Source organism: Rattus norvegicus, chromosome 8, assembly GCF_036323735.1.
Source record: "Rattus norvegicus strain BN/NHsdMcwi chromosome 8, GRCr8, whole genome shotgun sequence".
Taxonomy (NCBI): domain Eukaryota; kingdom Metazoa; phylum Chordata; class Mammalia; order Rodentia; family Muridae; genus Rattus; species Rattus norvegicus.
Genome location: NC_086026.1, coordinates 83,283,478 through 83,296,687, shown reverse-complemented (window position 1 = coordinate 83,296,687; position 13,210 = coordinate 83,283,478). Strand labels below are relative to the sequence as shown.

The 13,210-nt window shown below is 41.6% G+C and overlaps 1 protein-coding gene across 2 annotated transcripts in view; it reads left to right on the top strand.

The window, feature by feature from the left end:
- Nucleotides 1-13,210, top strand: part of Unc13c (unc-13 homolog C) — a 426,173-nt gene that overhangs the window by 257,135 nt on the left and 155,828 nt on the right.

Here is a 13,210-nt window from a genome sequence, read left to right as displayed (position 1 = left end):
TTATGTGGAAGATATTCTCCACTCTCTTTTGTTTGTTCCTCTTCTTCTTTTAGTAAATATCTAGAGAAAAAGAAGCAAAGCTCCCATTGAAAATTCAGAGGTGGGGACCGGGAATGTAGCTCGGTTGGTAGGTTGACTACCTTGCAAGCTCAAAGTCATTGCTTTGACCCTAACACTGCGCAAAATTGGCATGGTGGCTCACACCTGTTAACCAGACATTTGGGGGTGGAGACAGAGGGTCAACAGTTCAAGGTCATTCCTAACTACATAATATGTTCAGAAATGTTTGGGCTATATTGAGTCCTTGTGACCCCAGAATAAGGAAAATGAAAGAAAATGGACAAAGGGGGAAATGTTCAATTGTGGAGACAGCTGCATCAGATTTAAAAAGTCTCCTTTGAAACTATTGGTGTGACTATTCTGTATTATTCTCCAAGCACTAGAGTCCTCTTTTCACCTTCATAGTGATTAGAGGACTCTGTAATTATTTTACAGAGTTAAAGCATAGATATTACAACAGGGGTATTGTTGAGTCTTTATTTGGACAATTAAGTTCATGGAAAAAGTAATTTGATAGCACAGACTGTAATCACCACCAGAGAAGATGGAATTCTGTAGCTGTTGTCCACCAAAAAGTTGTCCATGCACAGGAGAGCATGTCATACATCTGCTAATGGCAGATGCTGTTGTTACTATTCTTGTTTATTAATGCACACAAGTTCAAACCCTAAGGCTAATCTTACTGAGTGTTCTGATGCTTACACACTAGAATTGGTAGAGCAAAGCCTCAGTCGTAGTTTTTTTTCTCTTCTCTAAAATAGATAGAATGCCTTTCCTGTCTATTTCAGAATTGGGTTATGAAACCAAGACATGCTGCCTAGAGAATCAGAAATCAATGGGGAAGTATTGGTGATGACAACTGCTTAAAAACACACAGGATAGAACCCAGTGAAAGTCTCTTAACATAATTCTGTTAAAACACAGACCTAGGTTGAGAAATATATGTGAAATTTGAACCAATGTTATTAGGAGCTCTGAGCCAACTAAAGGAGTCTTCCATGATTAAGTGCCACATGTTTTATTCTAAAAGTTAACATTTGAAACCCTCCAGTAAGTCTAGATACTGTCACCTTCGCTAACTTGGATTGGTTTACAGAAATAAATATTATATGTAAGAATTTAAATTTTTAAGATATAATTTTATTTATAAGCAGCAGTAGCAATGGGAAGGACATGATGGTGTGGCATAGAGAACGTAGACTCAATGCTAGACACCTTCTTAGAAAAGTCTTATGGTTAGGGCTATGTGTTCAGGTTTCTTTTCACGATCCCCACGTCAGAACAGTGTGGAAGAGAAGAACTGAGATAAACATGCAGCAAATCACCAAATGTCCTACCAAATATATACCTAGCGTGGTGCTAACCCATAAGTGGAGTCTATGCATATGGTAATTGGTGATTAGCAGAGGCCGGTAGACTGCAGGATCCTTGCTCCAATCTTCGAATGCTATTTCAAGAGAAAACAAAATGATAATAGAATCTTGGGACGGAATGATTTGGTTCCTTCTCTAATTTCCTTGCTGAGTTTGTTTTTCTCAAATATTCTACATGGTTCTCTATGACTGGGTTCTATTTCCTTACCATTCTTTCAAATGTCTTATTGAAAAATGCATCCCACTATATTGCTTTTAAAAACAGGAATATATCTTTTGAATTTTGTCTTTGCTTGTTAGATTTTTTTTAAGCAGGGAGATAGTAAAGATGGAAAGTGGTTTCTGAGGTTTTCACCTTAGGTGGGGAAAAGAGTTTAAGCCATTAGTAAATTCACAGATATACAATAATTCTTTTGTTCCCCCCTGTCTTTTAGCTTTGTTATGTACCAGATACTGTATTAAGAAGGGGGGGGAGAAATAAATAAGACTAAAACAATCACCATGGATTTATGTCTAGCAGGGGGGTAGACATCAAAGCCACAATTACACCAGTAACTAAAAGGATGTCAAATTCCAGGGAATGAAAAACATAATGTAGTTTTAAAATACATAAAGGGAAGAGCCACAGGACCTGGGAATACAGGAAACGGTTAACTTATTACAGTTCCTGCTGCAAGCCTGTCTACAGGAAGACTGGGCTTAAACACACTGTACCGCCCTCATTCGGTGTGGGGGCTGGCGAGACGGCTCGGTGCTTCTGAGCACTTGTTACCCTTGCATGGCATAGTCACGGTCCCGTTCCAGGGCACCTAATGCCCCCTTCTAGTCTCCTTAGGAACTTCATCCACAGGCTGTACAGACATCAATGTAAGCAAGTCTTCCTGAAAAGTCTCAGCGTGGTAGGTTTCTCTCATCAAGTGCCTGTGATTGGACACAGGTTACTCATAACCTACTAAAGCTGTCTTCACTGATGGACTTGGCCTAAATCACTCAGTTCTCTAACCTCATTTAGTTCTTCTTAAAATGCTTTCTGTTCCAAGTGGCCAGTCGCTTACTTTCTTCTGTCTCACCAGCTGTTCCCCTTTGAGATTTTGTCCCAGCCCTACAAGGATTCACCTACAAGGATTTGGAATGTCAAGCCCCCACCCCAGTGCTTCCCCTTTGCCTCTAGCTGTACATAGGATTCAGTGCAGAAAGTCAAACATCCAGCTGGACCACACAATTCCAGACAGAAACCAACTTGTTAAAAGTCAGGCATTGGATCCAGGCAAGACAGGATGCAGAATCTTGACCATTTCTTTCATTTTGCAGGCAGCTCTTATGAGACCCAGATGAGAACGGGTTATCCCGCCTGCTTTGTTCAACACAGAACCCCGTCTCTGGCTAGAGTGACACTAAGATAATCTTGGAGGAGGTGAAGCTTTGAAAACAGACCCATTTGAACTCAAATCAAAGTTCCGATCAATTAGGAAGCCTCTGAGTCTTAAGCAAATTCCTCTAAGCTTTGATTTCTTTGTTTATTAAGAAGAGGTAATGTTAATTACACTAGCTGCCAAAATTGCTGTGAGAGCTAAATAGGGTAGTGTGTGTGTGAGCGCCTTGCCTACAGATGCCTGAGAGGTCAACCTGTGATTCATTCCAGCAACACCTGCTTTGTTCTCGAATTAAAAATTGGCAATGGGACTTGAAAGGAAACTTTGGTTCGGTGCTTTCCGCACAGAGCTCCGTGGTTAGTTATATAGGGGTGGTAGCCACAAAATCCAGTTTCCTGGACCCAGCAATCTCTCTCTGAAATGTAAAGGTTGTTACTTTCCATCTGCTCGCAGGGAATCTTCCAGGTATTTGGTAGCACTGAAATGTGCTCTGTAATTAAGCTTGGCGCCAGAGCTCTATCCAGATCGACACTTCTGCAAATGTGCCGTGACGCCCTCTCCTCTCTGGTGGCTCAGATTCTGGCATGGGTCCTTTTCATAACTGGTCACAGCAGCAAGGCTGCAGTAGCCAAACCATCATCCTCTCTCACAGGGAAACCTCCACTTTTGCCCTTGCTCAAGGAACAGGAAACAGGAATGCTACAAAGTCTTGCATAAAATTATCATGATAGGGGCTTCAAGGCTTAAGAGCACTTACTGCTCTCACAGAAGACTGGGCTTAATTCTCAGCAGTCACGTAGGGAGTCTCAAAGCCACCTGTAAGTTCACTCCAGGGGATCTGATGTCCTCTTCTGACCTCTGCAGAAGCTGTATTCACACATGCACAGAAGCACAAACATACATGATTAAAAATAAAAGTAAAAATTCCAAGATTATAACTATATTTACCTCTTCCTGTGCATCCTTTCCAAAGGAGTACATTTAAATAGACCACTTATATTTGTGTGTGTGTGTGTGTGTATCCCTAGTTTATGCAAATGGCAGCATACCATGAAATATTGCATGGAGCCTTATTTCATTTTCTGTGTCTTAGAGATGGTCCCATAATTAATGCACAAGAATATTCTGATATTTCATATTTGCATAGCACAGTATTTGATGGACACCTCATAGTTTATTTAACTCTTCCCTCTTGATAGAAATTTAAATTATTTCATGTTACATTATTTAAAACGACCCTGGGAAAGTCTTATATGTAATTTTGTGTCTTGTCAAAGGAAGTGTATCTCTTAGAATTCTAAGAGATATGTTTGATTGATGAGAAACAGATTTACAATTTTAAGAAATACTAACAAATTACCCTCCAAAGAGGTTTTAAAGTATTTTAGACACTGCAGTAATAATCTATAGCAGGGTCTTTTCTCTATAGAGAAGCCATAAAAAGTCCTACAAAAGTTAATATCTCAGGCCATCTGGGCAGCTCTAAAAAGTAGATTGCATAATTAATAAGCCAGTTTCATTTCCTGTTGTTCTGGAGTTTGAAGAGGCCCAGACTATGACTCTAGCATGTTTGGTGTATGGTGTGACCTGCTGTCCCCTTCCCAGGCTTCACCTTCGAGGCGCGCCTCTCTTAGCTGAGGAGCTAGGTGTCTCCTGACTAACCCTTCATACGGATACTGTCTCATGAGAGTAAGAGCTCCTCACCTTGATCATCGCTCTATAAAGGCTCAGTGTCAGAATGTTTTCTCATTGGATTTTAGATCCAGTATATGAATTCTATGGACACTAACCTCAGCACATAACGATAGCAGTTGTTTTGATTTTTCTTAATTTGATAGATATGGACTAATGAGTTGTTATATGCACATATCTTATTATTGATGTTTAAACATGTTTCATATATTAGAACTCCAATACTTGATCAAAGCATATGATAATTTTGATCAGTAGAAATTTTTACTCTATAGTAAAGAAGTTGAAACTGTGTTCTGATAAGGGCTACAGTGAGAATTTCTTTAAATTATGCTTAGTGGTTTGCTTTCTAATTTTATTCTGTCAGTTGTATCAACACAGCTCTTTGTAAGTTATGTCTTGGTGAGAATTACCATCCTTGCTGCAAAATTAGCTTTAAAACCTAGTCACATTTTTCTGTCTGTGATATATGCATATAGACCTTTTCATTTTTATTTTTATTGGGTATTTTATGTATTTAAATTTCAAATGTTATCTCCTTTCCCCTCTCTCCCATCCCCTTCCCCTGCTTCTATGAAGATGCTCCCCCTCTCACCTACCCACTCCCACCTCAACACCCTGGCATTACCCTACACTAGAGAAATGAGCCTTCACAGGACCAAGGGCTTCTCCTCCCATTGGTGCCCAACAAGGCCATCCTCTGTTACATATGCAGCTGGAGCCATGGGTCCCACCATGTGTACTTTTTGGTTAGTGCTTTAGTTCCTGGGAGCTCTAGGGGGTCTGGTTGGTTGATATTGTTGTTCTCCCTATGGGGTTGCAAACCCCTTCAACTCCTTCAGTCCTTTCTCTAACCCCTCCATTGGAGTCCCTGTGCTCAGTCCGATGGTTAGCTGCAAGCATCCTTATCTGTGATATATGCATGTAGACTTTTTTGATGTTTGGATGCTTGACTTCCCTAGAAGTTATCCTGCTATGGAGTGTGGTGAAACATTGCCTTAAAGTAATGTTTCATTGAAAGTTTGAAAACAAAAGTATGAATTATAGAAGAGTATTAAATCAACAAATAACATCCCTCCCTTGCCTTGCATCCATCCTGAAACACAGCCTAGAGAGCAGCGGAAGGACTGTCTTGTTTTCTTCCCCCATCCAGCAGGACTCCGTAAATTGGTTCCATGAAATATTAAACTTGAAAATAGTTGTAAAGTCCCATGTTAGGGATAAAGTGGCTTTCTCAATTCTAGACTTACTACAAGAAATCCTTTTTGAAGGCGAAAGAGCCAGCTATTTAATTAGAAGTGTAAAATTATACAGACTTTTTGCACACTGATAAATTTTAAATGATAAGACAGAAATTAGTTCTCTTTTAAATGATTTATTAGGGGAAAATTTAAAAAAAAAACTCAGAAGATAAACTAGTTGGTAAGAGTGGAATTTTTAGGAGAAAGCCATTGTGAACCTAATCACTGAGAAAAGCAGAAGGAAATCCCGGTGGAGTCCCTCAGTGGCCATGGCCGTTCAATTCCGCTTGCTCGTACAACTGTATTTCTCGTTGGAATTGGTTTTCTTCTTCAAAAGAATATTTCTATTTCTTTCTTGACTTTTCTCAAAAAAAAATCATGTAGCCTTGGCTATGGTAATGGTAGAGGTGTACCAAGATGCCTTCGTTTTAAAGGAAAAATAAACATTTGGAGGATTTTTTACATTCAAACAGCCCCCTAGAATCTTCTCATAATTCACTTAAATCCTGATGTTGGACCAAGGAAAGACAAAGTATTCAGGGTAGGTGCCAATAGGGAATGTAAAATTCCTACAGGGATGTGGCTGTGCTCCTATATCACCTTTAACCTTATGCACCCCTCAAATATGCCTGTCTGTGCCCCTGTTCCCTGGCCTCCTCCTGTTTCACGTGAGCAATGCTCTAGATACTCTTCGGGCCGAGCGTTAACTCATTCACCTCCCAAGTTCATTTCCTGTTCCACTGTTTGCAAAGTGGCGGAGTCCAGGATCCACTGTATCAGCAGCTCCTGGAGAGTATTTAGGAAAACACAAGCTCAGGCCCCGCCCACCAGCTCTGACGCAGAAGGTTTTGAGGGTAAGACCCACCAAAGGGCTCAACCAGCCCTGCATGAGAGTCCACCATTCCATCATCGTTGTTTGAGAGTCTTGGACGTACTGTGTGGCTCAGAAAAGTAAAGGGTAGGTTTAAACAACAGACAGAAAAGAGCCTGGTAGAGTAAGGCTGGGCTGCACGGGAGCAGAGGGTCCAGATAGAGTGTTATTTAAAAAAGAAAAAAAAATGAGTTCACATCTGTGCACGTTCTCAGACTTGGGAGGGGGTCTGATGCAACCAGAAAGCACATCTGGAGCAGCTGTTACCAACCTCAAAGCAGAGCTGACCCTGAGGCCCAGTGAGTATGACGGTATTACCATTCATTTGACACAAGTAACTAAGCAGCAGATTCTGTAGGGGATGCATCATGGGGGTCCCTTTTTTCTGACAGGTAAGGCCAAGAAGTGAAAGACATGTGAGAAGAAGCCAAGTTTAATAGTTTGGATTTGTCCTGAAAGAACTGTGGAGCCTGTAGGAATTTTAAATAGGAGGCTTGTGTGATCAGATTCACATTTGTAAAGATAGGCTGACAGCAACAGAGACTTAATTGGAGGAGCAGGATTGGGAGCACGGAGAGCAGCTCATGGGTTGCTCGATTATCTTGCTCCATTATGGGTTCTAATAGAACACGATTTAGATGACTTGTTCTTTCTAGAATAATTCATTTACAAAACTACGTGGTAGCTGTGTGGTATGTGTTGGGGCGCACTAGCGCACGCAGATGATAAGCATCTCACCTCTGAAAAAGTGTTCTTCAGTTTGGGGATCCGTGGCAACGTGGGTATTTATAGACTGTACCATGAAAATAAGCTATTTTGAGCCCATTTGAAAAAAATCAAACAAAAACCATATATTTGTCTTGAAGCAAGTTTAAATTCTTGTTTTCTTTTTCTTTTTCTTTTTTCATTTGGGATGAAATTATATCCATCTGGCACAGGTACTTTCTCTCTGAATGCTGATAAGAAACTCCAGCCTGACCTTCCCTATCCGTGAGCGTTGTGAAAGTAAGAAAAGGAGTCTTTGGCTTAACTGATACAACATAGAACAAGAAGAAACCAGATCCGGTTGGGGGAAATAAACACATGTGTCTTTGTTGTTAAAGAACGCAGAAGTGCAGCATTATCTGTTAGTGATGTAGGCCCTAGAAGCTAGTTCAGTTTTCTTTCTTTTCCTTCCTTCCTTTCTTCCTTTCTTTCTTCCTTCCTTCCTTTCCTTTCCTTCTTTCTTCCTTCCTTCCTTCCTTTCCTTTCCTTCTTTCTTCCTTCCTTCCTTCCTTTCTTCCTTTCTTTCTTCCTTCCTTCCTTCCTTTCCTTCTTTCTTCCTTCCTTTCCTTCTTTCTTCCTTCCTTCCTTTCTTTCTTCCTTTCTTTCTTTCTTTCTTTCTTTCTTTCTTTCTTCCTTTCTTTCTTTCTTTCGTGTTCTTGGACACAGGGGCCTGTGGGGTTTAGTAACATTCTATACAATTTCAAATTCAATCTAGTATCAAGTGTCAGGGGCTCTTGTAATTTGCTTGAGCTGATGGCAGTTCATGCTTTCAGAGAGAGACAATAAGATTTCAATTCGATAATACTTCACATGGAACCAAGCCCAAATGAATCTAAAGCAAACACCAAGAGTTGTGGTGGAAAATGTGGTCCTATATATGCACAGCCGTCAGTAAAGAGATACATGCCTGATTATACTAACTGTATGCTTTCATTAGCAGCATAACAGATCTTTGTTGATGGAATCTGTCTTGAAAATGCTAGTAACACCCTTAGCTAGTGATTTGATTCTTACCGATTGACCCTTACATGGAGTCGGAAACCATGAATGAGCCTAGTTGTAACACACTCGAGCTGGTGCCAGTGGACATCAATGCAATCACGCTGGGTTGTAACCACTGTTCAGACCCCTCTGTGGTGCACACTGACACTCACCCTCACACTGTCCAGCACAGTAGCACAAACGGGACTGCAAGGGCTCCATTAAAATCTTGTTGAAGTTCCTCATCTTGCTCTCCAGAAAAGATTCTTTTCAGAGAGCCAACCTTCTATCTCAGATCTGCAGAAGTGCAGAACATGGCCATGTGGCAGGGATGTTCCTCTCCTCTGTCCAGTCTTTTCCTAGTTTTATTGGATAGAGACTCTACACTGAGGTCCTTCATTCTGGATCATGCTTCCTCTTTATAGTGCTTGCACATTGTACCGCCTACAAATGAGTGTGTGTGTGTGTGTGTGTGTGTGTGTGTGTGTGTGTGTGTGTGTGTGTTATGTTTATCATGTGCATGTGTGAGTGCAATGACTGTAGAGGCCAGAAGAGGGCATTGGATGCCCAGGAGCTGGAGTCACAAGCAGTTATGAGCTCCTTGATGTGAGTGCTGGGAACTGAACTCCTATATCCTCTTAATGCCTGAGCCATTAAGCTGCTAGAATTGTTTAATTTACATACAAATCTGTAGTGTACAATGGACACATTCCCTCCTCTCACTTACACTCCCCCTTGAGTCACTGTTCTCCTAGATTCACATTCACTCCATGTCTTGTATGCACACAAGCTTTATGTATCTACATGAAATCTAGGATTAACTTTCCAGGTGTGGTTGAGATATAGAAACTTATAATCATACATATAGATACAAACACACACACACACACACACACACCAAGGAATGCGCAAGTACATAAATATCTATTAGTCCATCACCACCACTTCTAATGTTTCCTTTTTATTTACCAAAGCTAATTTCTCCTTTATTTGCCAGATATCCTGTACAGCCCCTAGGGGTCTGAGCATCAATGGCCATGTTAACTTCTGATTTTTCACATCAGCCATGACTCCTAGGAGATTTGAACTTTGTGACAGAAGCATCCAAGTTCCTCCAGAGAGATTTCATATGATAAACTTCCTACCTAGGTTTCCCATTGGCCAGTCGCATGGAAATTCTTGACCGCAGCAATAACCTGTGTTGGGAATACAGTGGAAACAGCTTGGGGATTCCCCAGTTGCCCTGTGGTTTTCCTGGAGACTTGGTGCTTAGATCAGTCATCTTCTTCACTGGGAAAGCATCTGGGTTTTATAGTGGACACACTGGCCCATCTTAGAGATATTGGGATTAGATGGGTCTTCTGCCCTAGGTAGCATGATGGGAGGCTTTATCATTACTTTGTTGTTCCAATGCAAACAATTTTCAGTACTACCTGTGTATGTCATTCCAGCCCCTATTTTATTAATGACTCTCTTTAAGATTAAGCGTCTCTTTCCCAGCTACAGAGGGCTTTAATTTGATTTTAAAAGCATCTGGTTTGTTGTAATTATGCTGTTGTTCAGAATTAGCTGCTGAGGCTGCCTGTGCTGCTTCAATGTTGCATTTCCAACCCCTCCCCCAACCCCCGACAGTGGATTCTCTTCTATACCACAGCAGAATGTCACAAAGAGGCCAGCAGCTTAGCATGCTGACATCCACCTCCCGAGAGATTTCCCTTGTGGCTTTACCGAGCTGGATTTTAATCCTGCTTTGTATTTTGCCTGAGACTTACTCTTCTAGCCCCATTTCAAATCCTAGGGATTAAAAGCCATCTTTGTCTGAGAGCATTTTATTGTATTTATTTATGTCCCAAGAATTCACACACTGGTACACAGAATTGCCTGTGCACCCTATACCTTGCACATTGAATTAGCTGTCGTGCTCCTTTAATTAATTTATTTATTTGTGTGCCGTGGAGGTACTGTACATGGCCCAGTGCACATGTGAAGCTTAGAGGACAACCTGTGGGGATTGGTTCTCTCCTTCCACCATGTTCTGAATTCCCTGGGACTGAATTCAAGTTGTCAGGCTTCACAGTAGGTGCCTTTACCTGTCTGTTCATCTCACTGGGCCTGACTATGGTTTTTGTTGAGATACATATTTGATATATAGTCAGTTAAATGGTGAAATGGTATCTATTAAATAACTTCATGAGTTTGGCTCTGGGATATCAGTTATAACTGAGGAAACCAGGGTTGGATAGAAGAAAGGAATCTGACACAGTATAAAGGAAAAGGAAGCTTCTTAACAACCTTTCACCTAAACCCCTGTTGCTATAGCAACAGGGATGAGTGTGCCCAGATATCCTGAAGGAGATTTATAGAAGTCATCTATCTCATTTTTCTGAAAAATGTCTGTCCAGTTTTTAAACATCTAGAGATGTGTCTTGTCTGAGACAACCATTTGTGGGTATCAGGCTCTAATGTCCCTCTTGGAATAGAGAAGCCCACTACTCCATGGAACCCAGTTGGCTCCTGGATTGCTGGCTCTGTCAGCTGTATCTTTTTGTATCAATGCCCATCAACAATCTAAAGGGGAAACACGACCTTGCAGAGTCTAAGTATGTTCAAGGCAGCCTGTTAGTGCCATGACTGTGTATAACAATATTAAAATTACTTCTTAGAACCTGTCAGAACAGAAAGGACCAGACAACCAGACAAGCCTCACACACTTGGTCATCAGAGCAATCCAGAAAGTTCTTCCATGGGGCCTACATCTCCCCTTGCCTTTCCTTGTGCTATAGCCTTCTCTCCACTACAATGCTCATGAGTCTCAGCTTTGTCCCGAAGCTCGGTTCTGCTGCCACCTTTCCCATAACACTTTCCTGATAGATGTAACGGTGAGCAATTTCCCCAACTCTGTTTTGGTGTTTTTGTTCTTATTCACGATGTTATTTTTATACTCTAAATTGCTGTTATTTTGCTCATATTATTCTGTGTATTATGGGACAATTCAGCTCACCTGTTGTATGACAGGCGCTTTGGAGCAAGCATTTAAATCTGCTTTGTCTTTGAATATCTTGTTCCCTCCATCTTTTATACAGTGTCCTACATATGGTATCTCCCCAGCAGCACGGGGCGGAACGTGTGATGAAGGTTATTAGATCTGACAGTTCAGCTTCTAGAGAAAAGATGCAAAGACTCAACAAGTGGCATCCTCACAAATGATGCCCTGATGACCGTCTTCATCCCGGAGTCCCTGCAGGTGCTGGTCCCAGCTGGGATCAGAGACCCAGTCCTTACAGAGTGCACTGAGTCACGTCAGGTCCATGCCCTGCCCAGCACCGTGACCATGAGCCAACTTAGCTAATAAGTACTAGGAAAATGAAAGAATGAATATTTTTAAAATCCTGTTTAATTCGAGTAACCACATTTGACTAGTAGCTTGTGGCACTGGATTGGGAAACACAGCTCTGGAGCTCAGAGAAAACAGATAACTCTCTCACTGTGCAGGAAAAGAAAAAAGAAAATGAAAGCACCTTGACTGGGATAGCAGGATTGAAGTCTACGGGGAAAAACTCCCAGCGCTTATGAGTACACAGTCAAGCCTTAAGGCCTGTATTCAAGGGAGTTCACACTGATCCTGGCCTTGCATTTGGGCAAATATTAACCAATGGTTTCTTACTACTGGGACTTCACCGTGTGTTGGGGAAGGGGGTGAAGCTGAGGTAGCATGAACTGACTTTCCAAGTCCAGCATGGGTTGTTCCAGGTCTGATGGAATGCCCATTTTGCTATTGTGGGAATGGATTAGTCTTCTATCACTTCCCTTTTCTTAGATGATTTCTTGAGATTCTGGTTATCTCTCTGTAACTAAATCAGATGTCACCTCTTCTAGGAAGGAACTCGTGGCACTGTCTATATTCAATTCTCCTGACTGGCCTGCATTTAAACAGTGGCCCGAAAACACTGGAACCTTAAACACCTTATTCAACTTTTCTGCATCCAAGCTAATCACTCCCTGGGGATGCTAGTACTCGACCCACATTCATCTTCTTCCTTACTGTAGACTGTCTGCAGTTCCCAGGATTCATAGGGCAACAGAGGTTCTATTTAGCCAAGGAGAGTTGCCTGTTACACAGAATAGAGCCAGGTAAACAATTAAACCCACAGTTGTGGGAAGGCGCTGTTCCATAATGACTGTGAGGCTCTTGTTTCAGTCCGAGACGGAATTAATGTTCAGTAAATGTTAACTTTAGGATTATCCCCTCTGTCATTATTAAGCTGCAGAATCTATCTCACAAAAGAGAATGAGCTCATTAGCATGGCATTGTTCTCTTAAGCAACAGTGCCGAAACTGTTCATGACTGTTAATTAGGGGGAAACATTACAATCGCTTCTGTTAAGGAGAGATTAGCTCATGTATACGTGGAAGGACCCTCCAGAGCTGCAGAGGCTGTGTTTTTACATCCATAAGTAGATCGACACAGGTTTTTGGTTTTGCTTTTGTTTTTTTAAAGGTATTAGCCGGTAGCTGAAGAAAAGTGGACTGGACACCTGTTGCGTGATTCAGCGTCTCTTTCAATTTCAACTGGACACTGCTAGGGTTAAAGTGCAGTCATTCAGGATTGGGTTAGTCTAGCCTAGGTTTATTATCAGCCTAGTATCACCTTCGCTAACTCCTTTCCTGCTATGCCTCTGTACTGCGGCCTTGCATGGGGTCCGCATTTACAAGCTTTATTGGCGATGGGTCCTCTGGATTACGATTTCCTGTGTGACACTAAACTCCTAAGTAATGACTTCAGCATTAATAAGAGGCTCTGTAACTGAACGAATGCACCGGAGGGGCTGAGGAGGAGAGAGAGAGCTTGCAGAT